Below are 22,647 nucleotides of genomic sequence, written 5' to 3' on the forward strand. Positions count from 1 at the left end.
GGAACTATAAGGAAACTCAACAATGAGGCAGCTTGGTGTGAGGCTGCGTAAGAGTAGAGTTCTATAGTGAAAGGTGTCATACTGGCCCAACGTATCATCTGTCTTGGAAACAGTGAATGACAAATTCACCAGGGAGAGAAACAGGGAGCAAGAGATGTGCTTGTTCCAGGGGAAAAATGACCCACCACTTGGGAGATGGGTTCTCAATGTAATAGAATGAATTGAGCCATTATTTCTCTGAGGCGAGTGTTTCACAGTCATCATTCATTCATTCATCCATCAAAATAGCTTGAGAAAGTGAATGTTTGTTGACATCCTAGGCACTGTGGGGGACACATCTGGGCTCATTCTCAAAAGAATTTAAGTGGACCTGGGCAGTGAGATATACAGTTGAATTTCAATTTAGAAATTAAGTCACAGAAAATGAGTTGTGATTTCTTAGCTTTCCCAGGACCATCCTCCTTTTGGGTCTTTCTTCTGAGTATCAGACTTTTTAGACACTTCCTGGACTGGTTTACTTAAAACCACAAACTGCTCCTCTCCCCTCCCACTTCCCCTGCCCTCCCTTCCGCTACCCCCCGTCTTTCATCACACTTAACACCTTCTAACATCGTTATTTCTTTGCTGTATTCACTGGGTGCCTATCTCTACAAAAACTTCAGCTCCACGAGGACAGAGGCTCTTGTCTGTTTATTGATGTATTTCGATTACCTAGAAGAGTGTCTAGAATATGACAGGTAAGTAAAGATTTCATGGATATTGAATAAATAAATCCTTTAAAATCAGGGATGAAAATATTTCCAAAAGTTTTCTAACTTTCTGCCTTCTTAACTACAACATTCTGGGTAGATGGAAAACTTTTGGTGGTTTGTCATATTGAGCCACTCATTTTGCCTAATTTTTCTATTCCCTTTAGGACCTAATGAGGAAGGTAGGACTGTTTTTCTCCTCTTTTCGGCTAATGGACTCCAGAAAGATGTACTATTTCAGTGTCAGTGTCAGCTTTTTCTTTAACATCAGCTGATCAGAAGTCCTTTCTCACCACCACCTGGGAGAACTTCTTTCTTCTTCTACTTGGGAAATTCAGAGAAGGAAATCTGCAGGATTTGTGTTAGAAATAAGACTAAACAAGAACTAGAAATACCATTTGACCCAGCAATCCCATTACTGGGTATATACCCAAAGGATTATAAATCATGCTACTATAAAGACACATGCACATGTATGTTTATTGTGGCACTATTCATAATAGCAACGACTTGGAAGCAACCCAAATATCCATCAATGATAGACTGGATTAAGAAAATATGGCACATATACACCATGGAATGCTATGTAGTCATAAAAAAGGATGAGTTCGTATCCTTTGCAGGGACATGGATGAAGCTGGAAACTACCATTCTCAGCAAACTATCACAAGGACAGAAAACCAAACACTGCATGTTCTCACTCATAGGTGGGAATTGAGCAATGAGATCATTTGGGTAGAGGGTGGGGAACATCACACACCTGGGCCTGTTGGTGGGCGGGAGGCTGGGGAAGGGATAGCATTAGAAGAAATATCTAATGTAAATGATGAGTTGATGGGTGCAGCAAACCAACATGGCACATGTATACCTATGTATCAAAACTGCATGCTGTGCACATGTACCCTAGAACTTAAAGTGTAATAAATAATAATAACAATAATAATAAGTCAGGCTTAACTTTGAGAGCCTATTTTCTGATTTCTAATTATCTCAGCAGTCTTTTAAGCTATGGTTCCTGTAAAATGAGGACTAAGGAGCAGCCTCTTACCAAAATTTGCTCAAGTTCCCATAGTTGATTTGTGGAAGGGATGGGACTTGACCAAGGTCTGCCTGGCTTCAAAATTTGTACTTCTTCTTCTTTTTTTTTTTTAATCAAATAGCTCTGTCATATTCTGGGAATGTGTTCCTTCAAGTTACGTGTATAAAATTCCATTAATGAAACTTATACTATGGCTCCCAACCGCTCATCAGACTTTTACTTTCTGGTTCTCAGTTTTATTTTGTTTTGTTTATTCCTACCATTTTCAGAGAGGAGATCACTTTTTTTTAAACCTCCTTATAAAGTTGGTGGTTTTGACCAGGTGTGGTGGCTCACGTCTGTAATCCTAGCCCTTTGGGATGCCAAGGGGCGGGGGGGGTGGATCACTTGAGGTCAGGAGTTCAAGACTAGCCTGGGCAACATGGTAAAACCCCGTCTCTAGTAAAAATACAAACAGTAGCCAGGCGTAGTGGCGCATGCCTGTAATCCTAGCTACTGAAGAGGGTGACTGAGAGACAAAGGTTGCAGTGAGTTGAGATGGTGCCATTGCACTCCAACCTGGGCAACAGAGCAAGACTCCATCATACACACACAAAAAAGTTGAAGTTTTGGGTGGCTGAGTTCTATTCAGAGAGCATAAGCCAATGAGGGGTACATACTCCTGTTTCAGGGAGGCATTGAGGATCCTTTTAGAAATTGAGATATGGAGGTTTCAGTTTTGTCACCAAGTCCAGAACAGCATGAAAGAACAATTTGAAAGATTTTTGGGTGAACAGCTCCCGTCAATAATACAGGGCAGCAGCCTACAATTACACTGACATTGGCTTTGAGTAGAACTCGATAGCAACCAGCTCCTTCATACTTTTCCAGATTGGAAGGCAACCCTCTCTCCTAAGAGGAATGGTTATGTATCTCTTCCTGGCATTGCTTTAGAGGTTTAAGAGAAAAAGAAAACTAATTACAAAGCTTCCTGCACAGTAAGTAAGAAAAATGAAAGAGAAATGACTTGATGAGATCAGGATAACAATAATACCATTTTTTATTATCAATAAAATAAGCAAACATTTCTGAAGTTTCCCTTGGAGGAGGCTCTTCTTATAAAACTGGTCCCAGCTTGACTCCGGGACTGAGACCCATTCTCCATGAAAACTCCTTCCTCAGCCCCCAGGGATCTCACAGCAACAAATCGCCTTCAGAACAAACACACTTTGGGCTGAGAAAACAAACAAATTTTTACTTATGCAGAGTGCAGGGGTTCAGGTTTCCTCCCACTATTTCTAGAATAGGATTTGCCTTTGATAATTATGCCTGGCTTCCAACCAAGAAGAATTCAAGTGCTGCTTTTTCCATGGCCAGGACTACCTTCTTATGATTCCTACTCTCCTCTTTCATCTTCGCTTCCTCTCCTCTTCCCGGCCTTGCCATTATTTTTCAGATAATTTGGCCTCAGACTTTTGGTCTCTACTTCTAAGAGGCTATATTCTTACCAGCTTCCTATTGGCCATCCTTTGGGGTAGCAGGTGGTCATTTGGGATTGACCTACACAGCTTTCCTTCTCCTAGAGTAGTGGGAAGAGAAGGTGCAACATCAGAATCACCAGGTAGATTCAACGACTCAGAGTTTGTTTGGCCAGTCACATAGAGGCATGAAGCAATTCTCAGAAAACCAGTACCTTGGTGTCATTTATTTATTAAATCCCTCATTCAGTCATGCCTTCAATGTCCCAATCAGCATGTTTCATGTCAGGGCTTGGAGATAAATAAAGACGGGACTTCCCATTCTATGTGGGATATTTCCCACTCCCCTCTTCACTTTACTTCTATTTATACTTTACATTTCAGCCCAGTTACCACCTCTTCAAAGAATCCTTCCGCAGCCTACACGTTTATACACTCATGGAATCCTTTTGTTTTCCCTGACAGTAATGAACATAGCCAATGCTTTTCTTATATGTAATAATTTGTTGAGTTTCTCCATTAGACTATAATCTGGATGTTCATTTTGCTCACCCTTGAAGATTCAATGTCTAGCAGGCACTCTGTAAATGACTGGGTATACATGTTGAGTAGGGGCACAGGTCAGAAGATGCTTACAAGAGTTGATGTGATGACAGCATGAACTCTGGCATTCATGTAACGCAAATTGGGTTGTGGGATGCATAAGATAAAGGAAAAACTTCTGAAATGACACTTAAATGAATGACACAGCTGTATCTTAAAGTCTGAGGAGGTGGCCCAATAACAAACTCAGGGGTGGGGGCACGTGGTGACAGCATTCCAGGTTGGGGCAAATCTTGGAAGGGGGACAGAATGAGGCTGACTTGTTTGGTTAAGGCAAAGAGCTCAGTGAGTTCAAGGTATAAGGTGTGAGTTGGGGACTGGAGATTTGATAGTTGAGACTAGCCATGCGGGTCCATCATGAAGGCTTTAGATGTAGTGCTAAAAATGCTGATCTTATCCTTTAGGTGATAGGGAAACATTGAAAGTATTTTAGGTAAGGTGAAGGTGTGAGTAGACATGCTCCATGCTCAGGTGGGTGAGCTCGTAACTTGCATCACAGGCCAGTAGAGGAAGGTCAGAAAATTCTCTGTATTTGCTGGTGTTGGAAGCAAGATGCCAGGAGATGTGGAAATCCCAGAAGAGACCAGGGAGCAGTTGCCTCCATGCTCTGCAGAGCTGAAGGCAGAAACCTGGATACAACGGATAAAGGCAAAATTTCTCTCTGCTTCAAAAGCCAGGAGTTTAGAAACTCAACCCTCATTTTCTAGGGAAAAAAATGTATTCTGGTGTTTGGATGGCATGTAGGAGACAGGAGCCTAGAAGAGCAGCCATCACTACTCTTCTCTTCAGAGTGAAGTCAGTGATTGTGCTGCATTTCACGAAACTGTCAATGGGACCAGACACTCTTTCATCTTTACCACAAGACTTAGTGTTTTAGGAAATGGCACACAAAGGAAATTCTAAGACAATAATGTATGAGAGAAAGGAAATGCATTGTATTTTACCATGGAATGAAGTTATGACTCAATCATCATGATTTAATTAGGACCTCCTTGAAGTTTCCTTTTCTGGGATGCTGAGCTCTGGCTTCTCATGCTTTTGAAGCAGTTCTGCTCCTTCTACTTACCAGTTTTTAATGTTACCGCTTGCCAAGCTACCTTCTTCCTCTCAGCTCAGGATTAGCTCAAATTCCTCTTCCGAACAGCAACTGCTGCCAGGTAAGCCTGACCCTGTCTGGACTCACCAACCTTTCTGGTTTCTCCTCAGCTCCAGTGCCAGGTCCGTGGGAAGAGATCCCAACCCTTGAAAATTCTTGCTTCAAACTCATTTAATTCTTTTTATTATTTTATCATTATTATTATTATTATTATTATTATTATTATTATTATTATTATTATTATTATTATTTTTGGAGAAGAAATGTAACTCTGTCACCCAGTCTGGAATGCAGTGGCACAATCTCTGCTCACTGCAACCTCCGCCTCCCAGGTTCAAACAATTCTCCTCCCTCAGCCTTCCAACTAGCTGGGATTACGGACACATGCCACCACGCCTGGCTAATTTTTGTATTTTAGTAGAGATGGGGTTTCCCCATGTTGACCAGGCTGGTCTCAAACTCCAGACCACAAGTGATCCACCTTCCTCGGCCTCCCAAAGTGCTGGGATTATAGGCATGAGCCACCACACTCGGCCCAAACTCATTTAATTCTTAACATTCCCAAATGCTTCACCAGCCTCACCTCCACCCCTCTCAGGAGAAAAGCTCAAGTGCTTTGGGTGTCTGAACAGGATGCTAGCTCTTTGCCTGGGACTCCCTCAATGGGCTTGCAATGTATTTCCAGTTTAAGGTGAAATTGTGAAATAAATGAGCTTTAGCTTTTTCTCACATCTTAATTTGTCCCCAAATGTTCTTCCTTGCCCATTTTTAGCTTCATCCTTCATCATCATAACAACCTTGCCCTGGAAAAAATCCTGGTTTTAAAATAACCAGACCAGGGTTTAACTCCCAATTATAATACAAGCTATGTGGGCATTGGGCAAGTCCTTTCCTGGACTTTTCGCTCATTCATATGAACCTGCCAGCCATGTTAGCTATGAGAATCACATTTTATGGTACATTGACAGGTGCTTTGCAAACTGTAGAGTGTCATGTCAATGTGATGGGTATGATTAATGGTGACACCTAAATCCTGGAATGTGGGCTGCTTCCTCAACATGCCACTATTTATTTTAAGTCACTACTGAGGTGCTTAGCTTGGATGTAATCCCTGTAGGTTGTGTGTCTGTCTCTATTCTCCCAAAATCGTCCTGTATAATTTCTTTTTAGGGTCCTATTTTCTCCCTTCAGTATTCCATCTATATAATCAGGTAAACTTAATGTACATTATTGAACTAGCAAAAAAAAAAAAAAAAAATAGAAGGTAGCTGTTGTATACTGTGTGGCAAACTTATGTATAATGTGATGAACTTGTGTATATGATAATACACTTATGAATATAAATGGTCTCATAGAAGAAAGTCTACTATGGTAGACTGTGAAAGTCAAAAAGGCCATGGGTTCACATTACTCCCCTCTCTCTTGGTTGTTCTGTGATCTAGACCAGCATTTCCAAAGGTGTTATATAGAAACAGAGAGATCAAAGTATGGGAAAATAAAGTTAGATGTTTCTTTTCCATGGTATTAATATGTGCTGGGAATATTCAACATGGAGATTTGTGCATTTTTTTTCAAACTTGTTAGATGGTGGAAGATTTTTTTCAAAGGAAATATCTGGGTGACTAATGTTTTAAGGGGTACATTAGGGAAAGTCTGCCTTTAGCAAATTCTAAAAAATGGGATAATGATCATTGGTCTCAGGGTGTTTGCAGGATTAAATGAAGTATGTGAAAGCGGAGGCAGGGGCTACTGGGCATAGAAGGCTTCAATAGCAATGTGTCAGGGGCTCTCATCTGAGAGATGTTTAATGGTGATGCCCAGGAAATGTCATGGCATCAACAAATGGCGAATGCATGCTCAGGTGAACTCTAAGCAGGCAGTGATTCCCCTCTACCTCTCTATAAAGGGGCTTACAAACCCTTCTCATCATCCAGCGCCCCAGTAAGGTATCCCCCTGATTTTCTGTGAGTATACTAAGGACTCTAGACCAAGAAGAAAGACTTGAAAGACAAAAGCAATGTGGACCTCAAGAAAGACTACAGATGGAAGCCATACAGAGGCCTTCACCACAAAAAACTGCTTGAATCGAATACCAGCTTTTTAGGTTAAAAAAAGCGGGAGAACTGAAAACCAGTACAAGATCCATTGTCTACCCTTCGTAGTTTCTCAGATGTGACTATGTTTAAGGTACTGAACTTTATTCACATTAGGGGCATGGGCTCAGTAATTCTCAATCTTCATCATGGTTTTCCATTTTTGTCATCAATCCCAACTTAACCCCTTGGGTGTGCTCACAAGTGGGTATCTGATGTGCATGGACCGAACTTACTCTATTAGAGTTAGATTCTGGCATCCACAGGGAGTAAAAATAGGTTTGCAGTGTCATTCACATCAGTCACAAGAGGTAGGTACTAGATGGCATACACTAGATGCTCAGTGCATTCTCATTCCTTTGTTTGTCTCACATTCACTGATTTCACAGTATTCCTTGAGGACCTGCAGCTGACAGTCCTGTGGTACGTGCTGGGAACTGCAGATGAACAGTACAGACAAGGTCCTGATTCTCATCGGCCTCTGCTCCAATGATAGAGAATATTCGTGTATTGAATGTGGAATGAAGAATGAAAGGAGAATCTTCCTCCCCTCCGGGAGCTTATATAAGTCAGTATTGTAAACTTTTAAAGGCACAGCATTCATCCTCTGGTCCAAAAGAGTGGTCAGTGTAGGATTTATGGGTAGTCCCCTGTCAGCGGATAATGGCCCTGTATCAGGCTTCTGAGGAGGTGTCTTGGAAAGGCAGGTTTTTCTGGGGCCCTCTGCTCTCTTGCAGGTAAGGACAGTTTCCAGTAAATGGCCTGGGTGCTATGAAAGATCATATTTATATTGTATTCTCTGGATCAGGGTCTTTTCTCTAGATGACAAGGCCCCTCTGCTATGACTCAAGGTGGAAGCTTGATCTAGATCTAGCCAAGATGATTGGCCAACCCCAGGCAAGCAGGCAAGCCAGGCTGCAAGTCACATTCCCATCAAGGAATGCTCCTGGAATACAACCTTCTCTCTTGGTTTACTTCCCATCCCCTGGTGTTAAACACAAGAGGATGTTTAAACAGAGATGTCCCTAAAGAATCTAAAGAAATCTCTGAAGAACTGTGTGAACAAGAAGCCTAATTTCCCATTCTGTGCCATGATCTCTCTTTTGTTGCCAAGTTATCATGACTGAACTAAAAACGGATTCAAATTTTTCATCAACTATAAATCTGATTTGGAAGAGGGCTGATAAAAATGAATGAAGGGGGATGCTGCCAATATCCATCTACAGGTTCAAATAGCACAGAAGAAAAATTGATTTAACTTTCCTGGATGGGAGGGCAAAGCAGATGTAAAAGACAAAAAGGGAAAGAAAAAGAATGGTTGCAATAAGAGGTACCTTGACAAATGGTGGGTGTTTTCCATATACGTGATCTTCAAAGGATTCAATGACAAGCACAGAGAGATTTCATATAATGGTGAAAAGTTAAAGAACCTGGGAAAATAATAAGAGATGGCTCATAGTCCACAGAAAGCCTCCCGGTTTGAATGGCTTTTTTCCTTACACGATTTTAATACTATTTGCACCTTATTGTTAGTTTTCTTTTTATGAATCGGTGAAATATTTTCTCTGTACAAATGTCATCAAAATCTTTCTGTCTAGTCCTGATGACTCTTCCCAGTTATTTATGCCTGCCTGCCTGCCTTCCTTTCCTCCCTCCCTCCCTCTTTCCTTCCCTCCTTCCTTCCTTCCTTCCTTCCCTCCTTCCTTCCTTCCTTCCTTCCTTCCTTCCTTCCCTAACTTCCCTAGATAGGAGATTGCCTCCTGAGTCTAGGGCACTGAGAACTCAAGGGTTTCAAAGTCTGCCTTTAGAGACTTTATAATCTAGAAGAGGAAATAACACATCACCCTAATGCAAGGTGGAATCCAAACATACAGGGAGGAAATGGTTGTGATGTAGAGGAGAGAGAAACCAGCTTTGGCTCCATATTTGTTTCTGCTTTATCACCCACCTGTGGTCAGCATAGTGCTTAAGAACATGACTTTGACTACTACACAAGGTGTCCATGTAACCGAACTGCACTTGTACCCTTTAAATTTATACAAAAAATAAAAGAACATGACTTTGATTCAGATTAGTGGGTTCAGACCCAATGGCTGGGTCACCTTGGGCAGAATATTTACCCTCTTTAAGTTTTACTTTTCCCATATGTAAAATGGGGGGGAGTAATAATAATAATAAATAGTGCTCACTTCTAGTGTTGAGGACTGAGTAAGGCAGTGGCTATAAAGCATCTAGCAGAGAGTGAATAGTAAATAGCACATAGTAAATGCTAAATAGAATGAATTGTGTCTTCTATCATAACTTATCCTTCTTTCTGACATCCGTGTCTGAATCAATGGCCCCTTCTTCCTAGTCATGAGGCTTTCACCCCAGGAGTTTCCCCTCTTCCTTCTCTTTGCCCTCTACCTTCAACCACCAAGCTGTGTGTGGATTGTCCCTGCACAAGGTCTTTGCCTCCTCCTGTTCATGTCCACACTGACATCTGAATTGTAGCCCTCTTTATTGTTAACTAGCAATCACCATTTTGGTTTTTGTTTATTTGTTATATAAATAAATTTTATTGTGTATATTTGAGGTTTACAACACAATGCAATGGGATACATATAGACAGTCAAATAGTTACTGTGGCGAAGCAAGTTAACCTATTGTACTAGTCAGTTCTCGCATTGCTATAAAGAAATACCTGAGACTGGGTAATTGATAACGAAAAGAGGTTTAATTGGCTCATAGTTCTGCAGGCTGTACAGGAAGCCTAATGCTGGCATCTGCTAAGCTTCTGAGGAGGCCTCAGGAAACTTACAATCATGGCAGAAGCGGGAGCAGGCAAGTCTTACATGGCAGAAGCAGGAACAAGAGTGAGGAGGGAGGCACTACACACTTTTAAACAACCAGATCTATATCACAAGAACAGAACCAAGGGGATGACATTGAACCATTCATGAGAAACCATCCCCATGATCCAATCACTTCCCACCAGGCCCCACTTCACATTGGGAATTACAATTAGACATGAGATCTGGTTGGGGGCACAATCCAAATCATATCACCTATCTCCCCGCATAGTTACTTTTTTGGGGTGACGAGAGCAACCAAAACCTACTTATTTAACAAAAAATCCTTAATACAATAAAATGTGATTAACTCTAGTCCTTAGGTTGTACGTTAGAGCCCCAGACTGTTTCATCCTTCATGTCTGCTACTTCGTATCCTTTTTTCACCAACATCTCCCCACTTCCTTCTCCCCTCTCCTTGTTAACCACTGTTTTATTCTTTGTCAGTTAATGCTTTAGAGGGTTTGTCCTGTAGCTGCATTCTTTTATTTGCCTATAGTAACACCTATATGTGAGTGGTACTATTGTTTTCATGTCCTTTTGCAGAAGGGAAACTATCTTACTTCGTTTGGGCTGCTATAACAAAGTACCATGGATTCGGTAGTCTACAAACAACAGAAATTTATTTCTCACAGCTCTGGAGGCTGAAGTTCCAGATCAGATCAGCCTAACAGCATGGGCGGATTCTGCTGAGGGCCCTCTTCCAGGATGCCTACTGCAGACTTCTAGAATCCTCCATGGCAAAGAGCAGAGACAGGAGCTAGCTGCCTGGCCTCTTCTAAAGGCATTAGCCCTAGGCCGTCGCAGTGGCTCACACCTGTAATCCCAGCACTTTGGGAGGCTGAGGCAGGTGGATCATCTGAAGTCAGGAGTTCAAGACCAGCCTGACCAACATGGTGAAACCCCATCTCTACTAAAAATACAAAACATTAGCCAGGAGTGGTGGCCACACCTGTAGTCCCAGTTACTTGGGAGGCTGAGGAAGGAGAATAGCTTGAACCAGGAAGGCGGAGGTTGCAATGAACCAAGATCGAGCCACTGCACTCCAGCCTGGGCAAACTCCATCTCAAAAAAAAAAAAAAAAAAAAAACCAATAAATAAATAAATAAAAGACATTAGCATCATTCTTTTTGGTTATTGGTTGCTTGTTTGTGTGTGTGTGTGCGTGCTGTGTGTATGTTGTTTTGTTTTATTTTGTTTTGTTTTTTTGAGATGCAGTCTCACTCTCACCCAGGTTGGAGTACAGTGGCGTGATCTCAGCTCAATGCAGCCTCCGCCTCTCAGGTTCAAGTGATTCTTCTGCCTCAGCCTCCTGAGTAGTTGGGATTATAGGCATGCACCACCATGCCAGGCTAATTTTTGTATTTTTAGTAGAGACGGAGGTTTCATCATATTGGTCAAGTTGGTCTCTAACTCCTGACCTCAAGTGTCCACCTGCCTCAGTCTCCCAAAGTGCTGGTATTACAGGCATGAGCCACTGTGCCTGGCTGTTTTTGTTTGTTTGTTTTAACTTTTATTTTAGGTTCAAGGGTACATGTGAAGGTTTGTTATAGAGGTAAATGCATGTCACAGGGGTTTATTGTATAGATTATTTCATTACCCAGGCACAAAGCCCAGTACCCTATAGTTACTTTTTCTCTCCTCTCCCTCCTCCCACCCTCCAGCCTCAAGTTGGCCCCAGTTTAGCTCCCACTTATAAGTGAGAACACGAAGTATTTGGTTCACCCTCATAACCTAGTTACCTCTCAAAGGCTCTACCTCCAAATTCCATCACATTGGAATTAGGGTTTCAGCTCACACATTTTGGGAACACAAACATTCCATCCATAGCAGAAACTAAGTCTTAAAGAGATGAAAGAGCCAGCCCAAGGTCACACAACCCGGGAGCAGAGATACCTGGGCTTGGACCAGACCTGGTTGCCCAGTAAGTCCCACACCCTCCTTCCTGCCCGAGAGAGGAAAGGGCAGTATCTTTGCTTACAGGGCAAGCAGTTCTCTAACCCTCAGCTCCACTTGTCAAAATTCTTAGCAAGCTTTAGGTAGATTCAGATTTGTGCTCATGAGACATACACACAGTAGAATATACTGTTTGAAAATCCATGCACCCCAAGCTTGTCTTTTTTTTTTTTTGAGACAGAGTCTCACCCTGTCACCCAGGCTGGAATGCAGTGGCATGATATTGACTCACTACAACCTCCACCTCCCAGGTTCAAGCAATTCTCGTGCCTCAGACTCCTGAGTAGCTGGGACTACAGGCATGTGCCACAACACCCGGCTAATTTTTTTTTTTTTTTTTTGGTATTTTTTTGTAAAGATGGGGTTTCACCATATTGGCCAGTCTGGTCTTGAACTCCTGACCTGAAGTGATCCACCTGCCTTGGCCTCCCAAAGTGTTGGGATTACAGGCGTGAGCCACTGTGCCCTGCCCTAAGCTTGACTTTCTGAGTTGAAGTTCTGATCCACCATTTGCTAGTTGTGTGAGTTTCAGCAAGCATCTTGTCCCCAGTCCCTATAACATTAAAATAATAATAATAACTACTTCAGAGGGTTTGTAAAAATTCAAAGAGTCAAATTACAAAAAGAGTCAAGAAAAATATTTGGTACATTGTAAGCATTCAGCGTGAACCTGTGTTGAAGGAAAAGAACAGTATTTTCTGCTTTTTGTTGCATCATGGACCTCTCCCAGTGACTTCAGTATCATGGGCACTCAAAACACAGGTGGATTGATAGGAGAGCACTGGCGTTCTTCTGAATAAATTAAGGAGATTATGCAATTAGCAGTGAATAAACTTTAGAATATTCATAGGAACGTTATAAGAGACATGCAAAATAATCGTGTTGCCTTTGTCCAGGCTTGTTTAGGGTGTGATCTCTCAGATAATGATTTTTTTTTTTAAGTAGTAAATAGGTTTAGTGTTAACTCATCAGGGGTCATGAGATTTCATCTACTCCAGGAGTGGTTTAAGGGAATTGAGATCAGCCCTTGGGCCATGTATTGGAACTGCTAAGTAAGCAATTTCACTTGGAATGGGGGATTAAATAAGAGCGAGATTTTTATGAATACTCTTAAATGATTTGACTGTATGTACTTCATGTCTTACTGGAACAACTGAGTACCTTATCCATCCCTGAACAGGTGTGGAATAGTGAGGAATACCCAATGCATGCTATTGGTTAGTTTGCTATTCTGAGAGTGGTCACAGACCACCAACAGCAAGCAGCTCCTAGAACCTTGTTACAAATACAGAATCTGGATCCTATCCCAGGCTAAATAACCTGCATTTTAACAAGATCTCCAGATAATTTGTGTGCACATCAAAGTAGGAAAGCAATGATGTGAAAGCTAAAAAGACAATAGAATTAGAAGTAGTATTTATTATATGTTGGCTTCTCTATTGTACAAGGGAAATGGGGCTCTGATTTGTAAGGTGAGATGAATGAGGTTTTATGTGCAGAACCTCTTTTGAAGAAAAACCAACCTCTGGAGGCAAAGAGGTATCTCATTATTCAAAACATATACTTTTTACTCCAAACTGTAATCATTGGCCAGATTGGAAAGAACTTTTGTTAACTTCTAGGAGAAGGCTCCCTGCTAACTTCCAGGGGAAGCTCAATGACTACGGACCAAAAGCAGGCTACCATACCGGCCTGGCCAAGTCATTCAGAGAGCACAGGATAATATGCCCAGCCCCTGGTGACTGCAGAGTGAGCAAGGTTGCTGTGTGGGGATAGCTTAGAGAAAACTCTTGTACAAAATATTGCCCAGTTAGACTCTGAATTACTACAGGAAAGATTATTGGAAGTTACAGGGCTTTAGATAACAGTAACTAGCCTATTGTAGAATATAGTACATAATGTTTGGCTAATAGAGAAAGGAAAAATAAAAATTTCTTCTGATGCAATGGTGCCAGCTGGCCTGCAGGCTGACAAATGGATTCTGCTTAGGGCTCCGGTGATGTAGCAAGCTTTTGAACCAACCTTAGAGATCTTCATCTGTTTTTCTGGGTTTCACAAAGATTAAATGACTTGCCCAGGGCAACAGGGATGCTTATGTCTGGATCTACTTTTCCTGATATGAGTCATCTTGAATAATGTAACCTCATACTTCAGTGTACTAACTTTGACGTAGAAACTGCTCTTATAAATGATCCAAAAGTAATAGAAGGGGAAAAAAGATTGACAAGAAAAACAAAATAAGGGAAGTAATCAAGTAGGCATTGACTATGGAGATAAATGTTCTAAAATACTTCAAATATGACTTAAGGTTGTCATAATAGTTGAAGCATGTAAACTTTTTCCCGTTGAAGTGAAGCTATGAAATATGGGGTTTTGTTGACTATTTAAAAAGTAATGTATTAATCAGATTACTCCAAATGTGTCATTGACTCACTGCATAAAAGACAGGAGATTTGTCATTAGAAAAAATGTTGCTGAACCATGAAATCTGAGCTGCATAAAAGTAAATACTGCTATCCTGTGAAGTGTATAAAAAAGGGAAAAAAAATGACAGCTATAAGTGACACCCAAGATCCCAGGAAGCAATTTACAAAAAAATTGTTAATATATACAAATCAGTTCAAGGGAAGGAAAACAGCAGGAGTTGTCTGTTGAATTTTCAACACTTTTGAGCCCTCTTCTGGCCAGTAAATGGTGACAGAAAATCAAAGACAAATAACATCTGGAAAATAACAAAAATACAAAACTCATAATAAATATATATTGGCTTTAAAAGAAAAATCAAAACAAAATTGTTTTACTGGGTCAGATAAAACATTTCTGGGATGTAAAGACTCCCTTTCCCTTACCTCTTGTCTGCTACATGTGTAAATGAAAGAAAAAAATGTAATGATCTTGATAGACATTTGAAAGCAACAAGTAAACCTTTTTTTCCTTCTGTGGCAGGAGGAGAATAAGGAATATATTTCTTTCTAAATATCAAGAAAATTGAATTATATGAATATTAGAAGCAATATTTTCACAAATATGTGTACTTTACTGAGTGTCATCTTGGTACTCCTCAACAGGGTCTTCTTTTGTACTCTTTCTACAACTAATTTTGGGGATTATGGATGGCAATGAACTTAATCAATCAAACCAAAATCAACGCCAAAAGCTCATTAATAAATAGAGCCTAGTAACATAGCCTTATGCTTTTATTCTTTAAGCAATTCTAGGAATCCGCAGCCATTGAGAAAACCACTCCACAAATCATCTTCAACTCTTCTAGGTACAGCCTCACATGAATGCTTCTAGAACTGCCCAGCACATAAGAAGTCCTCCAAACAGGCAGTGGTGTCTTAGCACCACTTCTTCTGACTAGACAGAATGATAGCACTTGTGTTATGAAGTGGGGTCAATGAAGATGATGTATATTTCAGTTAAGAAATGTATTCAGAATATGCTACTGAGTAAGGTATTATAACTTTTCTTTCTTTCCTTTTTTTTTTTTTTTTTTTTTTTGAGACAAGGTCTGGCTCTGTCACTCAGGCTGTTGGGCTGGAGTGCAGTGGTACAATCTTGGTTCATTGTAGTCTCCACCTCCCTGACTCAAGCGATCCTCCCATCTCAGCTTCCTGAGTAGCTTGGACTATAGACACATGCCACCATGCCCAGCTAATTTTGCATTATTATTATTATTTTTATTTTTATAGAGACCAGGTTTTGCCCTTTTGCATGGGCTGGTCTCGAACTCCTGGGCTCAAGCAATCCACTCACCTTGGGCTCCCAAGGTGCTGCGATTGCAGGCATGAGCCACTGCACCCAGAGCCACATATTGTTCATATTGGAACATACTGCCAACATTGTTTTCAGATTTTATGCCTCTAAATTTGAAAATATTGAAATCCTAACAAATATTCTAAAGGTAGCGCATTCTGACAAAGAAACTTCATTGTAAGAACCCAGCTATGAATATTTTAGGGGTTAAATTCAAAGAGTTACTGCATAGCTTCCTAACTGTCTTAAAAGAAGGCCACTTCATGGAAGTAAATTTAAATTGAGCATATGAGATAGACTCAGGGTCAAGGCTTTTAATAATTGCTTTGTTAGTAGACATTACAAAAAAAAAAAAAACCTGTGAAAAACCAGAAATCACCAAAACCTGTACAATTTCACAGAGTTTAAAAAGAAGAGAAAATAAATCCAGTTCCTGACTCTATTGATATTAAACAATGCTTAAAATCCACACACTTTACTGAAAAAAACAAGTTTGAGGCATTACATCAAGGCTCTTACAACCAGAATAAGTTGAAATAGAACAAGTCTCTTTTTGGAGGACCACTTGCCAACAAGTCACCTGAAGTAAGAGGTTAAATCATGTGAGACGCTGTCTATATGGGACGCTGACTATGTAGATGCTTCCCTGGGGGATCATCAATTTATAAAAATAAAAAAGGAAACCTGCAAAATATAGCTATACATTCAGTGAAAAATGTAGTGCTTCACTTGAAAATGTTTTGGTTTTCCCTTTATTTATTTACTCTGTCAGGGATACCAGTTTTCACTCAGGGTTACAATAGGGACAGCAATCTATTATCTAATAAATAATGTAATAGGGTAAAAATAAAAACGAGACTGGATTTGAACTTGTCTGTATCTAGACTCTCAAACTGAGTTGTAAAACAAAGGAGATCCAGTTGAATCCAATCAAATATTTTGATGAAAATGCCCTTGGTATTTTAGGTGTGTGTGTCTGTGCGTGCACATGTTTTCATGATAGAGGAATGCCGAGGGAAAGTGGGGTTCAGGGGAAAGAGCCTCATTCAATCAACCTGTACTATCTAAAATAATTTCAAATCAAGTATGAAGAAACAGACTTGCATCCAGGCACAGAGCCTTGACGGTCTTGCAAGATATGACATGGTTTTTGAAAAGTAATTATATAAATGAAAATTTTCATAAGCCGCCAGGTTTTTTTCTTTATCTAATTTCTTCCCTAAAATGTAGCACAAAGCCAAGGAAAGCCCCTAAGATTTCAAGTGAGGTTCATTAACATTTTTTAAAGAAATTTTAATTTGAATTTCTTTCCAAAAAGTATTAGGCTTGAAATGTTAGATCTTTAACCATTAACTTTAGGCAACCTACATGATTTCCTTTGCATTTACAAAACTTATTCTGTCTTCATATTAAAGGAACATTTAATGACAGCCTATTGTGTTCCAGGCACTGTGGCAAATGCTATGGGGGTGTCCGTTGGTTGGTTTGTTTTTGGAAGAATTGACAGTCCCAGGGAAGTCTTCCCCTATATTCTGACAATTGTGTCTTCTGGCAATTTTCTTCTTAATCATCAGCCTGTGGGGGACTAAACCTGTTGTCAAGTATTTTAAATCTCAGACCAGCATCTCCATCACTGCTCAGCCCAGTCCAAGCACCCACAGCATTGCAACCTGCTGTGAATTCAAGAGATAGAAGCTAATTTTACTGTAGGCTTCAGCAGTACGGAAATAGAAGGCTACATTGCTCCATAATATCATAAGACACACTCCATGGGAAAATATACCCTTTGTGCAGTTGTTTGTGATTTTGTTGTTTCTGGCCCAAGCTCTCCTTTATTGGTGTGTGTGACTGGGAGGACGCCGCTTTAGGAATGAATCACATCCTGTTCTGGAAACATGGGAGGATGTTCTAAAGAGCACGTGACCCATTGCTGGGCTTGGTCAGAACTTCATTTGCTCTTTATTGGAATTTGCTCTTTTCTTTTGGGCTTCCAGAAGTTAGTAGAGACTGTACGACAGCTCTGTGGGTGAGTGGTCAGGGACCTGATGGGGAATGGGTGAGTCAAAGTCTCAATATTTGGGGCCAAGAGAACTTCTCCTTCACCCTCAGAGGTATCCCTGAAAAATTAACTCTAAATAAGGCAGATTAATAACAGAAAGAGCTTTAAAATTTATGACCACCATGCACGCAGGGAGAGTCACAGGGTGATTGCCCCATATTCCATGGAGGTACATAGGCTCATATACCCTGTTTCTTTGGAGAAAGGGAGATGGGGAAGTATGGCTGATTTTTAGGGGGATAGTAAATGATTTTTAGAAGAATTCAATGGACTTGATGAACACACAATGGCTTCGGGCAAAGTCTGTTTGGCCTGCAGAGTGGACAATGGTTCGTGACAAAAGTCTGTCCAGGTTTGTTGACAGATTTAGTCTTCCTTCCTGTGATATGGTTTCAGTTAATGAAAACTCAGAGAAGGGACCAGAAGTCATTGTTTTCTTCTCTGGTACATCCAGAGTACAGGCAGATAAAAGTACTTAAGCTTGTGGTTTAGAGGAGGTAGAGAATTAAGAGACAGGAGGAGAAGGAGAAAAAAAAAATTGTTCTCCTTAGTGGGTCTGTCCAGCCTTTATGTGATACCGTAAAAGTCTCTTCTAGCATCTGATAATCTCTAAGGGCCTTTAATTCAAAGTACTCATTGTGCCTGGGAGCCGTAATTGTGCCCTGCTCTCCTTCATGACATAGGTTGGAATATGATTCTGGAAGGTCAATGGGAGCAAGTGGGAGAGGAGAGGAGTATTGGCTATAGCCAGGATGAACTGAGAGAGGAGTTAGTGGAGGTGAAGTTGAAAGGGACTGCCCTTATAAGAGGCAGCATTGAAATATATATTTAGACTTTAAAAATTATAATGGGGTTCCAGTTGAAGCCTGTTCTGAGCCAATGCCTTTACTCCCAAATGACCACGGAAATGACTGGATCAGAGCAGGGACTTGAGGGAGCCAGCATCAACAACCTGAATTTCAAAGCTCGTCTGGGAAGTATGTGGAAGTGATAACAGAATACCCTAATATTGCCAACTTCAAGTGTCTAAAGTAATCCCAGAGAAGGGACTTCTAGTTCTAGCATCCAGAGCTGTGGCCAGCCTGCTTCTGGTGACGATATCTTGGGTGTGCAGAGCAAGCTAAGGAACCCAAGGCATAGGCTCTGAGTTGTAGGGGACTCACCACACCAGACAGTAAAATAGATTATACAGTTGTAAAGGTAATGATGCTATAACTAAAGAAAAAATAAATACACAGAGTATAAAGTCCAGAATAAGCTGAAGAATATATCAAAAATTATGAAGGCAGTATAGTATAGTATTGGAAGATTAGGTTCTGAAGATAGCCTGACTGGGTTTGATTCCTGGCTTTCTACTTCCTGTGTGATCTTGCATAAGTCACTGAATCCTTCTGTGCCCATCTCCTCCTCAGTAAAATGAAGATAATATCAGAAACTCATGGGGTAGGGATGAAGGGTACTAATGCAGGAAAGGCACCTCACATGGTTCCTGGGACAGAATTATCATTCAATAAGGGTTAGGTATTATCATTGCATGAAAAGAGTAGCTTTCAAACAAGGGAACTTGACGATTTATTTAACAGAGAGTGTTGTGACATTTGGCCAGATATTTGGGAATAAACATTTGATCTTTTTTTTATATTCTATGCCCAAATGAAGTTCAACCGCATTGAGAACCTAAATAATTTTAGAAAAATACATAGGCCAATATTTAAATAATTTTGTAGTAGAGATGGCTTTTTAAAGTATAACAGCAAGGAGAAGGCTAGAAGGGAAACAAAAATGGATAGACTTGGTTATGTTTAAAAAATTGAAAGCTGGGCCAGGTACGGTGGCTCATGCCTGTAATCCCAGGCAGGCAGATCACGAGGGAAGGAGTTTAAGACCAGTCTGGCCAACATAGTGAAACCCTGTCTCTACTAACGATACAAAAAATTAGCCAGGCATGGTGGTGTGGGCCTGTAATCCCAGCTACACGGGAAGCTGAGGCAGGAGGATCACCTGAACCTGGGAGGGGGAGGTTGCAGTGAGCTACGATTGTGCCATTGCACTCTAGCTAGGAAAAATATTCACAATATCTAAGACCAGGCGTAATATACTTAATATATAGAGTATATTATACTTTTTAGAAATCGATAAATCTTATAAATCAACAAATATCAATCAATCAATAAATGTTTAACATCTTTGCCAAGAAAAATAAGCATAGGACATTATGAATAGGTAATTCATAAGGAAAAATATATAAATAGACAAAACCGTAAGATTAATCTAATGAGTAATCAAAAGGCTATGATTGAAAATAAGATAACATTTTTCACTTTTTAAAATGGCAATAATTTTTAAATGACCATAGCCAATATTGGTGAGGGTGCAGAAAAACAGGCTGTCTCCCATACTGCTGGCAGGAATATAAATTGGCTCACTCTCTCGGTAGGGCACATTTTCAATACATTCTTAATGTGTATAACTTTTGACCTAACTTTTATACTTCCAGGAATTTAATTTTTAAAAATGTTCTGAGATATGAAAAGAAATAAATTTGACCACAAAGGTATCTACTAAAACATTTTAAATAATATCAAACAATCAGACTACCTTCATATCAGATAACAGGCTACTGGTTAAATAAATGTTAATACATTTATTATTTAGCCTTGAGAATGAACTTCTCAGTTCTTGATAATTGACTGAAGACCCAGCTGCTAAACTCTGAAATGCATACCTGCTTATGGAGAACCTTGAGAAATAGCACACCCATACAATATATTACTAAATAAGCATTATTATTCGTGTGGCAGGAGAATAACATGTAATGACATAAAAAGATGATCCAGTTATATAAAGTGGTGTGTGTGTGTGTGCGTGTGTGTGTACACAAAATAAGGTATATGTACAGTAGGATATTAGGAAATACAAGTGTAAATAAATGTATAAACACAAAATGTTATTTCTCAGGGGTGAAATTAAGAGTTACTTTTCTTTCTTTCTTTTTTTCCACTTATCCAAGTGTAATTCTGGATTTTATTTTGCATTATTTGACTTGACTTTTATTTCACATCTTTCTCCATGCAACTAGATGTGGAAAGCAAGATGTTTTAAGAGAATAATTATTTTCTGAATCAGAATAGGAATTTGATGCCTATATGTGTGAATGTCAGTCCTCAAAATGGTCGTTCTCGAATATTTCTTTCTGCCGTTACATTAGGTAGATGGTGTTATAAATGCATATTTTCTTTAAACATTCTGTTAATGTTGTTGAAAGTTGTTTTGATACCAAACAACATGGCATTCACCACGTAACCAATGAGAAGACACTCATCAGACCCTTAGATTTTCCTCCCCAGCCTGGGGGATTTGCACAGACAGTCCTTATCCAGGCCAGAGCTCCGGCTCTTGACTTCCTCTTGGTACCTGGATTCCAGTCTTTTGCTACTCGCGGCCTTGAGATGGTTTTGCATTTGCCCGGGACCTCTGAGCCCAGGGCCTCTGAGCCCGGGCTGCCTCCCCATCACAGTGAGTGTCCTTCCAACTTAACTTTTATACACAGTCCTGCCTTTCCTCTCCCAGTTTGACTCGTGCCCTAAAGTGCTTCTCAGAGGCCATTTTCTCTGTTCTTCTACTTTTTTTTTTTTTTTTTAGATGGAGTCTCTCTCTGTCGCCCAGGTTGGAGTACAGTGACGCAGTCTTGGGTCACTGCAAGCTCCGCCTCTCAGGTTCACGCCATTCTCCTGCCTCAATGTCCCTAGTAACTGGGACTACAGGCCACCGCCACCAGGCCCAGCTAATTTTTTGTATTTTTAGTATAGACAGGGTTTCACCATGTTAGCCAGGATGGTCTCGATCTCCTGACCTCGTAATCCGCCCACCTCGGCCTCCCAAATGCTCTTCTACTCTTAATGGTGATGAATAGACTTTCCACTTTCCTATTTTGTTTTTTGTCAAAGTTGTTTTCTGAAAATCTTTCCTGAGCTCTTTACAGTCCCGACAGGTATAAACAAGTCTTCTGAATTGTCCCCTCAACATGTCTCTCTTCAACCTTCTGAAAACAAATTCTGTCTGGCCTTCAGATACCTCACTTATGGTCCCTTCAACTACTAAGAATACTAAGGCTCCCATGTGCAACAATGGACACAGATGCCCCAACATCTAGCCCTTCTCAGGTTGCCCCGTCACCACCATTGCCTAGCGGAGAAGAGGATTTTACTTTATGGGTTTTCTCCCTATATTACTCCTTCTTCCTGTTCCCTGATCTTGGAGGAGTTGTCCTTCCCTCGGGCTTCCCAGGGACACTTGCTTATCATACTCTTTCCTTCCTCCAGTTCTATCAAATATAATTCCCATGTCTCATGCCCTCTAGGCACCAGCTGATAGATCACCGTGTCTCAAGCAGACAAACGCAAGGCTTTGTGTCCATCATAATTACCTAAGGGAGCTTTTCAAAAAACAGTTGTCTCTACCCCACTGCCATGGTCTGAATGTTTGTGTCCCTTACAAAATTCTTATGTTGAAATCTTAACCACCAATGTGATGGTATGAGGAGCTCATGAAGCCTTTTGGGAGATGATCAGGCCACAAAGGTAGAGCTCTCCTCAACGCGATTGGTGCCCTTATAAAAGCTATCCCAGGGAGCTGCTTTGCCCCTTCCACAATGAAAGGACACCAGAAAGGGGGTCTCAGCAGACACTGCATCTGCCATCACCTTGATCTCCAACTTTCCAGCCTTCAGAACTAAGAAAAAAACTATGTTGTTTGTAAACCACTCAGTTTGTGGTATTTTATTATAGCAGCCCAAACAGACTATGACACCCCCACCCCCGCTGTGAAGATTCTACTTCAATAGGTCTAGGTAGCACCAGGCTTGAGGGCTTCAGTGGTCCTCATGTTTCAGTGCAAATCAGAATAACTTGGGGAGTTTTAGAAAATTCACACGCGCAGACACCACCCTAGCCTCCTGCAGTCGTTCAATAAATAAAGGCAGGGATTTGTCATTTTGTTTACACTA

The 22,647-nt window shown here is 40.6% G+C and overlaps 1 pseudogene; it reads left to right on the plus strand.

Moving 5' to 3' along the window:
• Window positions 1-597: 597 nt before the first annotated feature.
• The window catches only part of LOC111549208, a 42,803-nt pseudogene continuing 20,753 nt past the window's right edge, over window positions 598-22,647 (plus strand).

Source organism: Piliocolobus tephrosceles, chromosome 11, assembly GCF_002776525.5.
Source record: "Piliocolobus tephrosceles isolate RC106 chromosome 11, ASM277652v3, whole genome shotgun sequence".
Classification (NCBI taxonomy): Eukaryota; Metazoa; Chordata; class Mammalia; order Primates; family Cercopithecidae; genus Piliocolobus; species Piliocolobus tephrosceles.